This window comes from Centruroides sculpturatus, unplaced genomic scaffold (genome assembly GCF_000671375.1).
Source record: "Centruroides sculpturatus isolate CEXI.00-Female unplaced genomic scaffold, Cexi_2.0 scaffold1084, whole genome shotgun sequence".
Taxonomy (NCBI): domain Eukaryota; kingdom Metazoa; phylum Arthropoda; class Arachnida; order Scorpiones; family Buthidae; genus Centruroides; species Centruroides sculpturatus.
In genome coordinates, this window is record NW_019385296.1 from 236,350 (window position 1) to 251,785 (window position 15,436).

The following is a 15,436-nucleotide window of genomic DNA, read 5'->3' on the forward strand; positions in this document are numbered from 1 at the left end:
TCCGCTTCGTAATCACGTGGTTTGGAAGAGTTCCAAATCGAATCGATAAATGATGTGGACGGAAAACTGGTAACTTTACCGATCGATAAAACGTTTTATGCATCCTTGCCGCGATTTTAATAACACGAGAAACAATTAGAAGTGGCTGCAGTGATTTTTTTTCTCTCTCTACCGAGTTATTGGTGAATATTAAATCCAGTGTGTTCTTTGACCTATTTTTGCCGTGTTGCGTGATTCAGTTACTTTAACATACAGATTGGAAATTGTGCGTACCTGCGCTGTTATTTTGCTAAAAGAGGCGATTAAAAATTTATCAACTTTTTAAAATTAAATGTAAACAATTTTTTTCTCTCTGTATATTTCTATAAAAGACATTTTTTAGTGTTAAATTTTAAAACATCACTAGTTGAATTTTTTATCAACAGAGGGCGGTAAATGTTCTTTCGATATTTTTAGCCCAAATTTAAATTCTGACACCATTTTCCATCGCAAAAGACTTCTCGACTGACGTTTATATGTTTGGTGAATTTATTTTTTGGATAGAAATTGCAATTTAAAGACAAAAGCGCGTATTTTCCCTCAGCACAATATGTATAAAAAAAAAACACGAGTGCCCTGCAAAAGGACAGAATAAGGGCATGAATTACGGGTTTCACTGCAAATTTTGTATAAGTTCTGAAAATTCCCTTCAATATATATAAACTATAATACTGAATAGACATATTTAGGGCATCGTCCTTATATAGCTACCTTAATTTAATGGGTAATATAATATGATAATGCCTAATTATATTTTTATGACAACGACAAGATTTTTAACTTATGTATTTAATAAAAATAATAGGCTACATTATTAAGTAACAATTAAAGTAGGCTTTCATCATAATCATCATCAAGTAATAATTCTTTGAAATTTTAATTTAGACTTAATTTTCTACTTTGTTTTTAAATTTCTTGTTTTTACTAAACTGTGGTCCCTAAGAGGGCCTTTTATGAAATCCGTTATGGGTTCAGTCAGGCCCACATTGGAGCTACTTTGGTTAATAACTGATATATTTAATTATGGAGATAGAAAAACTAATTTAACCCATACATATCGTGGCTTTATATCCGGGAGAAACCGTCCACGAAAACATTCTTAGGCCACCCAGATTGATCCTGGGTCTCCCTAATGTTAAGCCATCTGTCCAGGATTCTAGTGACTAAAGCGGTACAATTGAATGAATTTTGTGATCCATTATTTTATTAACTAGAACCTTCATGGATCACTTTCATCATCGATTTTTAATGATGGAAGCGATACATCACATCACAATCTGTGCTTTATCATCATTATTTCTATATATGTATATTAATATTGAAAAGATTTCTTCGTTTTTCGGTGTTTTGAAGATGCGAGACACTCTCGAACTCAACTTTGTCCTGTATTTACATGCTTTGTTAAAATTAATAATCTGAGAGTTGCATCATGACTTATATTGCAATTTAAAGCTCAAAGAAATTTTTACATTATTAATGAAGAATATTTTAATTATAATTCTGCTGTTAATTATTTGTGTTACTCCAATGGGAATGCCGTATAAAATGCGCACACGATATCAGGCTAACAGCTTCTCTGTCATTCGTTATTGATCCAATTCTTTCAACTTCTTACACTTCCAGCCTCACCTTGCTTTTTCTCGTATGAAGGCCCACTACTGTATAAAACCACTAAACATTGGCAGTTGGTTTTGGCTTCGCGCTATAGCAATAGGCTGACCACGTAGAGTTTTTGGGTTTTATTCACATTTGTAACATCTAATAGGGGCCAGTTTCCCATAAAAGAACTGTCAGGAAGCGTTCAGCCATTTGTCCTATAAAAACCAAACCAAGTATAAAGTGTTTTAAGAGGACCATTTTTATCCCAACGAACCATTCTTGACTACGATTGATTTCCATTGTAAGCATCATATTCTAAGCGCTATATTAATACTTAGCTGGACTGAAATTATTGGATAATTAAGTTAAATTGGTGTGAATGTCCTTTTAAATTGCAAAAACATAAATTAAAATGAGTTTAAATGATATTTACAACTTGACGGAACAATACTTTGAGTACTCCATCCAGTTCTTCGTGGAAATGGACGATAATGAATAAAGTGAAATGCTAATTTAGCACGCACGATACTGATATAAGAGTAATAGTAAATTTAGTGCTTATTGGCTGAAATTTTCGTGGGTAGATTGACTCGGATATGTCGAGTTTTGTCATTCACCACGCGACTACCCTATTGTGGACCTGAACGAATCAACGATGAGCATGAAAAAAAGACTCTCTTAGTACTACTGGGAGGAAAAAAATTTAAAAAGTTTCTGAAATTTATATCTTTGAGAACATAAAGTAACGAAGAACTGAATTAAATGTTGATTAAATACAGTATTATATTTTTTTAGATCGATTAAATGTATCTGCCTACGCTCTAATAAGCACTCAGAAGCACAAAAAAGGGAAAGAAAATTATAAATAAAATATTTTTTTAGATAAATCTTACGAATTAGAAATAAATTAATCGATTTTTTAATGGAAAAAATATCGAAAAACTAGTAAAAGACATAATTAAAAATGGAAGAAAGTCTATAGTAAAAAAATATAATAAATAATAAATTTCTTGCTTTTAGAAGAAATATCTAAAAATCGATTAAAAAATAAATAATAACGAGCAGAAATTATTGCATTGTGCAGTCCGGCATTGTGACATCGTCACAATGCCGGGCTATAATTTTTAATTAATTTAATTTAAAACATTTTTCTGATCTCGACTTTCATCTAACACCGATCTCGAGATTAAGGATAAACAGACAGACGGACAAGAGCGGGAATTTATAGGTCTACAATTTTCAATGGTCCGATTTCATTAAGAATTCAGCGCTATGTTTTCAAATCTAAATATTTTTTTCTCGCTGTTTCAGCATACACATATCCTATTAACAACCCATAATAATTAAAAATGCAAAGAAATGATTTCTTTCTTTCATATTCTCAGCTTGATTAACTTCGTTTTCGCTATGCGAAGCGATTTAAAAATGTTTCATTCTAGCGGAACGTGGATGAATTTGTACTGAATGAAAATAAGTTCGCTTCGATTATCATCATTTGCATAAAAAGATCTGCTCTAATTCATCTAAAGTACAATTTCTGACGTGGAATAAAAGCGCATTTATATACACACATCGCTTCTGTTTCGTTATAATAATTGAGGAATAGTTATGGCCGAGCAGTTAAGGTGGAAGACAACCACTCTGGGGGACCCGGTATCGAAAAAAAACCATAGAAATTTTTCGGGGAGTCGGGTCTCCTCTTTTGCCACCCGGCCACCTTATTATTGGCCTGGCCGAATCCATAACGGCTTGCTAAAATAAGACCCTGTTGGTGGCCACAGGGCGGAAAGAGTTTTAAAACTTGAGGGCTACTTGAAAAACTTATTATCATTTAATTCGCTTTGGACGACTAAATGACCGAGATGATAGGAATTAACTTACTGCTCTAAAGGATTCTGGTTCTGATCGGATCCTCAGATAAAGTATTTGCATAGGTTTTTTAAGTTGAATTCTGCCTCATATTGCCTCATATTACACTTATGTAAGTGTACAAGAACATCTAATGTATTTACGCGTGGAGTGGCTTCAAATGTGCCACATTGTATCTTGAATGCCTAAACTCTGGTACTACCAAAAAAAGTTTATATTTGGCCCCCTGTTATGCGAATAGCTAGATGGAAGTGTCGAGGGTGTCAGTTGGTACCGGTACGTTTAGCGAAAGCTACCAATGAATGGATACGTACCGGTACCGCAAGAAAGACACACGAAAAATTTTCTAAAATATTGAAATTTTAGAGGAATATGACCGATAATCTGAATAATTCATATTTTATTTTATTTTTATCAATTTTCAAAATAGCCAGTTCAATATAAAAATCACTGAAAACACGGCGAAGCTCTACAAATGCATCCAAATTTATAAATATAGTTAAACCTCTAAAAAACGGCCACCCACGGGAACATTAGAAAAAAATGGTCTTTGTTCGGAGGTTATTTTTTTAAGCATTTTCGTTCAACGCTCCTGAAAAGAAATGGCCACCGTTTAGAGGTGGCCGTCATTCGAGATTCGATTTTATATGACGGTTGCATTTATCATGAAATTCATAAAGTTCATGGAAATTCACGGTTATTAATTAGGACCGATCAATCGAATATCATTAATTTGAGGAATTAAATTGCACGTTGTAATTTGTGGGGGGGAAGCTCACGTATAGACAAACTGACGGACAGAAAAGAAAATAAATTAAATAAAACTTTCAAACTAAGAAATGGAAAGAGGAAAAAATTCTACTTGATTAATTTCATGAAATTTAGTAGTAATTTTCATAAAATAAAGCGGAACAAGCTTGCAAAATCGTCAAGAAAGAGAGGGGAAAATCGCTAAAATTTAGTGTTTTTTTTTTTGGGGTTTTTTTTCTGAAAAAAAAGAAAAGAAAGAAAGAAAAATTCCAGATTTTTCATGAAAGATGGATGTTGGAAAAATCGATTGAATAAATTTACTTGGGACTTAAATTAACGTTACAGATCATCGTTTACTGCCGAAGAAATTTATACAATGTTCTTACCTTATTTTTCCCTAATTAAAAATAAAATGATAATTTATCATTTATTGCAAAATATTCGACAATTTCGAATAAAAATAAATAATTAACTGTAATATTATTTTATTTAACTAATTTAAACTGAAGTTTGGTTGTTTGCATAAGGCAATGCGACACGCTTCACGGGAAGATTTTCTACGAGAAATTGACACCTATTTAGGTGTTATAACGTGAAGAAAACCGCGAAAACTCCACGTGTCTAGCCCGTTGACGAGGCGCGAACCCACGACCAACTACCAACGATGTTATCCACTCGTCCACTGGTGGGTTTAAATAGAAGTAATTATTAAAATTAATTTAATAAATTGATTTTGTTTTTTTTTTAATTGTAAAAGGCATAAAAACGTTAAAATTCTGTATATTTTACATTTAAAAATAATAATAAAATATTTCATTAATTAAACATTTGTTTCTATATCCAAGCATTCGATTATTCTATTACTGAATTATTAATTTCTCAGAAATAAAGGGATAGTAATATCCAAAGTTGTCGTGATGTAATTAAGTGATATTTAATTACATTATGACAGACTGTCATGGAGTTGCTACAGTAACACAAGACATATATAAATTATTTGTGTGTTAAATGTCTTCGCTTAATTACTAACTGAAAAAAAATAGAAAATTAGCTATACATATGGTATATAGTGTGTATATAGGCTATAAATATCAATAGAATAGTGTTAGACCATGGCAATCTAGGCAACTGTTTAGGGTCTAGATCTGAGCGGGGCCCAAAAGTGGATTTGTAAATTCACGTTCAAATAAATGAGATTTGATATGCATGAGCCGACCATTAATTACGTGCACAGTTTTTGAGCCAATTTGACTCATTCCCTCCTTGTTGTGTACAACGATGCACTTTTGGAAAACCCTTCCCTTTAATTACATTTATATATAGGCAACACACATATAGAATAGGATTTAGGCAACACACATATAGAATAGGATTTAGGCCTTGGCAAACTGGTGATTGTTTAAGATCTGTATTGCTTAAGCTCAATGTGTAGACTCTTTAGTTACAATTACTATACAGTACATGAACCCCACTGACATTGAAGAAATGACTTTAAAAAGTTCTGTACATATTTTCTAAGTTTATTCCCATGCTATTAAGTAGGATTATAAGAACAAATTCGTATGCCACTAATACCACTAAAAAAAAGCCATATAGACTCCCTTTTTCCATCCTGTACAGTAATGAACCTTTCGCACCCTCCCTCTCTTTCTTAAACTGTGTACGTAATTAATGGATATCTCTACAGTGAATAATGTGAATTATACATAAATGATATTCCTGTTTAAAAGCAAATTTGGTTGAAATTACGAATTTGGCATGAGAGATTTTGGTCAAAGAGTAGGTTGTAGGTAGTCCATTTTTGTCTCTTTCTACCCTGTTGGCATTAAGAGGCCTTTTATTGAGGCCAATAATGAGATCGGTGGGGACGACTGCGTGATGAAGGACGGGGCCCGACATATCCGTTCAAATTGCCACGTAAAATTCCTACAGTTGAATGCCAGGAATCAATCTTAAGTCCTCCAGACTAAGGCCTTAACTTCGTAATCTGAGCCACTACGTTGAATAAACGTTCATTTTAATAATAAGTTTTACGATGAATTATATTTAAATTATAAATAATTTAAATATAATTCGATTAGTTTTTTGGAAAAATATTACAGAAAATGAATTTTTCCTGTTTAAATCCCCAGTAGGAAAAGATATCATGTTGATGGGCCAACAGAGCCAATTGACTTGGATCTCGTTCATAGAAGGCCCTAAAGTTTTTTTTTAATGTAAATTGATTGATAGTGTAAATCTTCTACAGANAATCATCTATCGCTATAGTTCATTATGGGTAATGGGAATCGTGTCGTCGTTTCTCATCCCCGCCTGTTGTATTGACTCCATAATGGGCCTTAGCTTGGCCTGAGAACGGCTCACGTATTTGTAAAATATAAGTGACTCGTACAACATGGAATTCATATAAAACGGAATTATCAACAGTGTTATAGGGGGTCGACTGTATTTACATTAATTACTCATGAGTGATGCTGAACAAGAAATAAAATGGTACGTTGCAACAATCATATTCGAAATGTAGGGATCTTCAAGTGCCATCGATTCGCTTGATGCTGACAGAAGGGTTTCAAAATTCAGAATCGTGGTTCTTCAAACGCAACAAAGAGATGATTCAAGACTTATTTCAATAATGTTCTGTTTTCCAACAGCATTTCAGGATCACCGCTTATCAACGGTAACTTGGAAAGTCGAGAATGTTAATGAAGTAAGTCTGAAGTACCTGTATGTTGCATTGCACTAAACACCGGTTATGAGGAATCATAATATACGAGACACATTGCTCCTCCAACTTGGGTTTTAATGCAGTAGAATATCCCTTCGTGAGCCAATTGACTTGGATCTCGTTCATAGAAGGCCCTAAAGTTTTTTTTTTTAATGTAAATTGATTGATAGTGTAAATACTCTACAGATTTCAGCAGCCATATTTTGCCCATTAAGAATGAACCTGACATACAATGGATTCGACCTGCAAGAATGAGGAATGAAGAACGATGTCCCGGGCCATGCGAAAATGTTCACAAAAGATTATTGGAGTGGTTCCTGCAAAATCGTCGTAAAGCGAGCCGTCTATTTCTTTAAGCTCGGGTCAAGATTACCTTTCTAGAAAATAGGATAGATAGAAGGAAACGCAACGTTTCGACGATCTGCCGGGCGATCTTCCAAGAAGGACTTTCTATGTGGGATAACTGGTCCCTATTTAAGTGTTGGCAGGTAAAGAATTCCCGGAAACCCGAAAAATTCCATGTGGCCTGCCTGTTAGTGAGGCGCGAAACCGCGACATGAGGGCGATCTGCAGACGAGGACTCATGTAGGGAAGACTTTCTATGGTGTACTAGTCCCAATTTAGGTGTTAGCCACGTGAAGAAAAGCAGGAAAACTTCACGTGGTGAGGGCCGAACCCACGACCAGTGTTCAACGGTTTTATCCATTCTGCCACTGGTAGACGTGGACCATTCTAAAGAGCTGAAGATTCTTTTCAAGATGTAAGCAGAATTCTCCTTCCATCAATTTAAAAAAAAATTAAATTTTTAATGCAAAAAAATATATTTACAATGCACAGATTTTCAGTTAAATCTCATTAATTTTCATCTAAATATTCGATACTGTTTGTTTACGTGACTGAATGTAAGGTAATATGATTAGAAAATGAATATTTCGCAATTAATAAATTAAATTTGATACTCTAATTCCTTCAAAATCAATCGATAATATGTGCTTTTGGTCTGTTAAAATGTCAAAGAGTTACGAAACAAGGAAAGATAATGTTACATATGAAATTGCAATTAATTTATTTAATTTAATAAAAGTTTGTTTTTAGAATATTCACTGAAAGTAATTTTCAGTAATTTTTAAAAAAGTCAAATTTTCAAGAAATTCTGCAAAAATTTCTTTTCAAAGAACTCAAATTATCTAAAAAGAATAAATCCATTTAAATCAAATACAGTCAACCCCCCTTATAACACTGTTGATTATTCCGTTTTATATGAATTCCACGTTGTACGAGTTACTTGAATTTTACATATACGTGAGCCGTTCACAGCCCGGCACACGTATTTGTAAAATCTAAGTGACTCGTACAACATGGAATTCATATAAAACGGAATTATCAACAGTGTTATGGGGGGGTCAACTGTATAAATGATTACAACAATTAAAAAAACCTAATTATATTTATCTTTTAAAACTATTCTTTATTAATTTTCTAACAAAATTTAATTAGATAATTATATAAAAGCAAGCATTTTACTGTAAAAACTTGAATTGAATTTAAAAATTTTCTTAGATTTAACGTCATTTTAAGTAAATTCAAGACGATGAAAATTCATCTAAATAGTTATTTGGTTTCGGGCTGCCTGTCTGCCTGTTAGCAATATCGAAATTGTTTTCGTACTTCGCATACTTCATTTTTCAATCAATAAAGGAATGAGAAAGATTTGAAAAAGATTTTTCTCCTAAATTATTTGTGAATTAATCTTGAAAATTCCATTGCAAACATACTCGAGAAGAGCAAGAGAATTAACTTAAAAAAAANCGAGGATTTTAATTATTCTTTCGGTAGATTTTCTAGGAGCTTTTACAGCATCGATAAAGTTACGAATTTTGCAAGTTTTTTTCTAGAAATAATTCATGTTTTTGGAAAAATGAGCTTACTTAGCACATCAGATCAGAATCGCTTCGGTAACGCATTACGCGACATCATGTAATTTAACTTTCAGACATCTCCAACAATAAATGAGGACGACTCATTCTTCCAACCGAGAAAATCCTTGAAAATTGAAACTATTTTTATCAAAAAAACAGATAAAACCTTATAAAGTTTAAACTTTACAGCCTTCAATTACCGAAAAGCCGTGAAGAAAAGTCCACCAATGGAGACATAAAATTGCATCAATTTGGTATCACAGAACTTCAGCGCTCGCTTCCATCTCCTCTAAATCACAAATGAGTTAAACATTCCACTTCCTGCCCGCAATAACTCATTGCTATTGTCGAAATTTATATAAAATTATAAAATAGTTAAAGATTAGAGCCGCTTTCCAGCCCATTCCTGATGTCCTCCTAACACATCTATAGTTATGTCAATGCGTGATAGTTTATCGGAATTTCGATGTCAGCAGATGTCGGATCAAGATTAAGTGGAAGAGATATTTATTTCCATTGATCATAACACACAGACAGTAGTCTAAGAAGGAGTAACTGTACTTTATCAAGATTAAGATCATTTTTTTTATCCTGCCGCTAAGTCAATTAAAGATATTGCTTCTTAATAATTTCGATTGCTTAAGCTTTCCTGACTATTTTTACTCGTTTAAAAGCAATAAAATCAAAATATTTTACTAAATTTTTATAATATGAACTTTTTTTTAAGTACAGTCGAACTTCTGAACAACGGCCATTGATAGGAACATAAAAAATGGACGTTGTTTAGAGATGGTCGTAGTTTGGGGGTTATTTTTTATTGCATTTAAAAACGTTCCTGAAAAATGGTCGTCGTATAGAAGTTGCCGTTATTGGAGGTTCGACTGTATTAATATTGAGAAAATTATAAATTTAACCCAATATTGATTCCTCGATTTTTTTTTCGTGTTTACTAAAAATCATCGCTTATTTTAATAAAATTTACCGATTTTTATGAGTAAATAAATAAATTTATACTAAAATTTAGAATTTTTAAAGTTTAAAATACAACATTTTTAATTAATTAATTAACATACCTGAGATGCTGGTTTTTCGTGTTCTTTATTCCTGTCCATCATAGGAATCATGGGGGAGTAACTTCGACTGTGCATTAAGTTAATCGTTTGTGACCTTCGAGATATTTTTGAAACAATTCACTTAAACGTTTTAAAAGTATTTTGTTTTTTTTACACTTAAGTTTTAAAATAAAGTATTGGTAAATTTTTATTTTTAATCCATTAAACTGAAACTTGGGTGGTTAGTGTTAGTGAACAATGGATTCGCGCCTCGCCAACGAACTGGCCTCATAGAGTTTTCAGGTTTTCTTTACACGTCTAACACCTAAATAGGGGCCAATTTCCCATAAAATACCTTATAAGATCTCCCTTAGCAGATCATCCAATCTAATCAATCCTAATAGACAAAATCATGGGTCACACAGCATCGAATCCGAACCTGATCACTATAATTTACAACGGGTAGTAGAGAATGAGGCATTATTTTTTATCCCTCACATGTGTTGCCTATTTCATTACAGGTCAGGCCCATTTATAACAGTGGAATTATGGAAGGTCACGTATCATCTATCGCTATAGTTCATTATGGGTAATGGGAATCGTGTCGTCGTTTCTCATCCCCGCCTGTTGTACAGTAATGAACCTTTCGCACCCTCCCTCTCTTTCTTAAACTGTGTACGTAATTAATGGATATCTCTACAGTGAATAATGTGAATTATACATAAATGATATTCCTGTTTAAAAGCAAATTTGGTTGAAATTACGAATTTGGCATGAGAGATTTTGGTNTAATTTACAACGGGTAGTAGAGAATGAGGCATTATTTTTTATCCCTCACATGTGTTGCCTATTTCATTACAGGTCAGGCCCATTTATAACAGTGGGATTATGGAAGGTCACGTATCATCTATCGCTATAGTTCATTATGGGTAATGGGAATCGTGTCGTCGTTTCTCATCCCCGCCTGTTGTATTGACTCCATAATGGGCCTTAGCTTAACGTAATGGACGACAAAGCTCGGCCCTAATGTGCTGGTGTTTCGTGTAATAGCTTTTGGTGATGTACTTTTATGCAAGATTTTACAAATTTGCATTAATTTTACAATTTATTAATGAACATAATAATATTTTGTTTATAGATATTGCTATTCTTATTACTAAATATTACTGTACTTTTAATTTACGAGTGAATAACTTCTTAACATTTCTAAGTGTACTAAAAAAACTTTCGCATGAAAATTAACAAGTTTTTTGTCGACATAAATACATAATTTATTCAAAATAGTTCCTTCTTTCTAGATAATTACATATTCATTAATTTAACATCAATTTTAAAAATTTTTTCCTGTTAAAATTTAAGTTAAATCATGAAAAATTAATGGTACAATACTTGAAGAAGGAAATAGAATCGAAATGATTTAATTCCAGTTAAGGATTTGATAAATTTTGTACCAGTTTTTAACCGACACTTAACTGTACCAAATCCTTAATAAATTTTTCACACAATTTAACTAGCAGATTAAAAAAAATTGATAAAATAATGAAAATTTACATCACATTTTCATATTTTATACAATCCTTTAATATGATTTTATTCCCAATTAAATCCATAATAATATTTAAAATGTTAGATAATTAACCTAAATAAATTATATTACTCAGGAGACCCTCAGTTATAATATAAAAAGCCTCATATAACTTTAAAAGAGTGAGACCATTTACTGTAAACCTAAACTGTGGCGTATTTAACTTCAAGTGATATCAGGAAAATCAGGATTAAATATACACCCAAGTATAACAAAATACCTGGTGTTGTTTGTCCTATTATTTTGCACGTAATGAGAATTAAAGGTATACAAAAGAGCGATACACGTTGAATTAACTAATTAAGAAAATCAATTTTGATTATTTGCTTTATAAATGATTTAAATAACAAATCTAAGTTTCAAATACCGAAAATATTTAACGTATTTGTTTCTGTAAATAACCCAGGGATTAACTTTTAAAATTAAATATATATTAAACAATCTACATTAATTATGTATTTATATTAATATTTCTACTATTTTATTTAATTTGGAATTAAAACTGAGGAACTGAAGAAGCAAAATAAGTAGAAATCGTCACTAGGATAAAGAGAAGGATCTGTTCTCCAAATTCTGTATAAGCTTCTTATATTTTATACATTTATAATAGTATAGAGAAAGGACCTGAGCTCTACAGAGGCATAGAGAATGAATCTGCACTCTAGTGTATAAAGTAAAGGATCTACTTGTAGCGTTTAGATCCTTTTTCTATGCTCTAGACCTACCTATTCTGTCGAAGCAAGAGAGGATCTATGTTCTGCACGGCAAATAGAAATGATGTTAACATTGCACAATTATTGTTTTGTATTTTAAAACTTATTTTATAACAATTTCGCATCTCTGAGTACTAATAACAGGTACAGAAGATCGACGACCTAATTATCGATTCATGATTCATTCACATCGACTGTTGACTGATGTTCAAATTATACAGAAAAAAGGTGTTAACAACCGGTGAGTAAGTACTTACGCATGTAAATGAGCGATTGCACGAGTTAACCCGTACCTATAATTAAAATTTGAGAAGTGTTTATCATAAAAACTTGTTTCTTCACGAGGATTTTAATTATTCTTTCGGTAGATTTTCTAGGAGCTTTTACAGCATCGATAAAGTTACGAATTTTGCAAGTTTTTTTCTAGAAATAATTCATGTTTTTGGAAAAATGAGCTTACTTAGCACATCAGATCAGAATCGCTTCGGTAACGCATTACGCGACATCATGTAATTTAACTTTCAGACATCTCCAACAATAAATGAGGACGACTCATTCTTCCAACCGAGAAAATCCTTGAAAATTGAAACTATTTTTATCAAAAAAACAGATAAAACCTTATAAAGTTTAAACTTTACAGCCTTCAATTACCGAAAAGCCGTGAAGAAAAGTCCACCAATGGAGACATAAAATTGCATCAATTTGGTATCACAGAACTTCAGCGCTCGCTTCCATCTCCTCTAAATCACAAATGAGTTAAACATTCCACTTCCTGCCCGCAATAACTCATTGCTATTGTCGAAATTTATATAAAATTATAAAATAGTTAAAGATTAGAGCCGCTTTCCAGCCCATTCCTGATGTCCTCCTAACACATCTATAGTTATGTCAATGCGTGATAGTTTATCGGAATTTCGATGTCAGCAGATGTCGGATCAAGATTAAGTGGAAGAGATATTTATTTCCATTGATCATAACACACAGACAGTAGTCTAAGAAGGAGTAACTGTACTTTATCAAGATTAAGATCATTTTTTTTATCCTGCCGCTAAGTCAATTAAAGATATTGCTTCTTAATAATTTCGATTGCTTAAGCTTTCCTGACTATTTTTACTCGTTTAAAAGCAATAAAATCAAAATATTTTACTAAATTTGATGATGATTATTTATTTGATTCACTTAATACAAGATGTGTTACAATTTCAACACTTGGCGATATTCTGTCTTTACGTTTTAGTTGTCTATTTAGTTGATACGGTTACAAGTACAATAATACGTTTCGGGCACTGCCCCTCCTCAGTCAACTAAATATCAAAAAATTTTTATACATAAATTCATTTTCTTATAATAGCTTAACATAGAAAATTATTTTAATTAAATTAATAATTCTTTTCGCGTGACATACCATAAGCACTTTTTCAACACTGAAAGCATATATATTCATAGGACTGGCATAATATTATACATCTGTTTTTGGTTTTGGTTGGAGTGTTCCTACAAATTTTATAAATTTGTAGGAACGCTCCAACCGTATCAACTAAATAAAGATGGAATATCGCCAAGTGTTGAAATTGTAACACATCTTGTGTTAAGTGAATCAAAGAAATTAGAAAACACGGTTTCAGAAGATTAAAAATGCCTTATTTATTTCTGAATTCCATTTTGAATAAATGTAGAAAAAAGAAACTCAATAAAACTGTCATCCAATAAAATATTGATTTGTAAGTGAAATGTTTCTACGGCATTCGAGTCTTATCATTTGTATCTAACAAAATAAAATATTCTAAAACTGATTGCAGTAGTATAAATTGAAATATATATAACAAAGTTTTATGATATAATAGAAGGATATTTTTTATGTTAAATATTTGAATATAATTCTAAATAACAACACTGATATAATGTTCTTTCTATTCATGTATTTATTACAAATAGAATCATGTGCTACTATGATAAACTGTTTGCTTTAGTGATTACACATAAACAATTTGGAAAGACAATATCTTATCAAGTTCTGCATTTTAGAAAAAAAATGAATCAGATTGGTATCATTTTTTGTCATAATCAACTTTTTCTACACTGGAATCTTTCGTTGAATAAATCTTAGTAATATTCTACACCATAATTATAAATACAGTAGACCCCTCTATAAAATGGGTTCATATAGTATTCGGATTCCTATATGACGGCAAAAAAATTGCGACCGTATTTGTATAAACATGCTAAAAGAGACTCATATAATTCAGTAAAACGTCATCGCCGACTCGTGTTGCGACAGGATTGGTTGAATCTAGACTAATAGCGGATATTGCACAAACCGTTGAGTTTAAACGAGCAGCGGACCTACTAAAAACCATTTATTATTTAACGCCATAAAAATTATATTTATATTAATGATGTCTCCAAAGTTCAGCAAAGTTTTTGCAGAAAAATAATTTATCAGGAAGCATGTGAGCGCCATTCGATGCACCGCTCCACGACGAAAACAAGCTTAAGCAGCGGTGTCGTCAAACGGTGTTCGCTCGGTAAGTAATCCTACAATTTTTTGTTTATAGCATAGTTTATATGGATTATGCCCAAAAAATTATACGTATTTTGGAAATGTTAAGTCGAATTAGTCTAGAATCAATTAATTTATGGAAGGAAACCTTTCAAACAGCTGTAGTCCGTAAACTGCATATGTGCCGGGTTGTGATTGGCTCATGTATTTAAGGACTCTTAGAACATCGATTTCATAAAGAACGGAATGTATCTACCGTGTTATAGGGGGGTCTACTGTAAATACTTTATAAACATTTGATTTAGTACCAATAACTTAAAAGAAATTTTAAAAAGTATATAAGTTTGTTAATGAGTGAATTTCTTAATTTATTTTTTTATACTTTGTTTATTAATTTATTTAGCTATTAACATTCTTGTGTTTTTATTTTATAGAAATAAATACTTATACCTTATTGCTAATATTTGATATTGTCATTAATATTTGATTTATTATGGTGTAGTGGATGTATTATTAAAAAAAATAAAAATTTTTAATCAATAATATAGAAAAAAATGCTGAAATCTTGAAAGATTAAATACTTTTTTATTTCATTTATGATTATTATTTATAAGAATATAATTATACTATATTAGACATATAATAATAATTTTTGCATAAATTATTGTAATTTTATAACACTTAT

General features: G+C 31.7%; 1 long non-coding RNA gene across 1 annotated transcript in view; it reads right to left on the bottom strand.

Moving 5' to 3' along the window:
- Positions 1-10,027, bottom strand: part of LOC111637292 — a 23,968-nt gene extending 13,941 nt beyond the window's left edge. The window contains exon 1 of the long non-coding RNA XR_002758670.1: positions 9,975-10,027. This is a non-coding gene — a long non-coding RNA (uncharacterized LOC111637292). The remainder of the gene's footprint in view (positions 1-9,974) is intronic.
- Between the last annotated feature and the right edge of the window lie 5,409 nt (positions 10,028-15,436).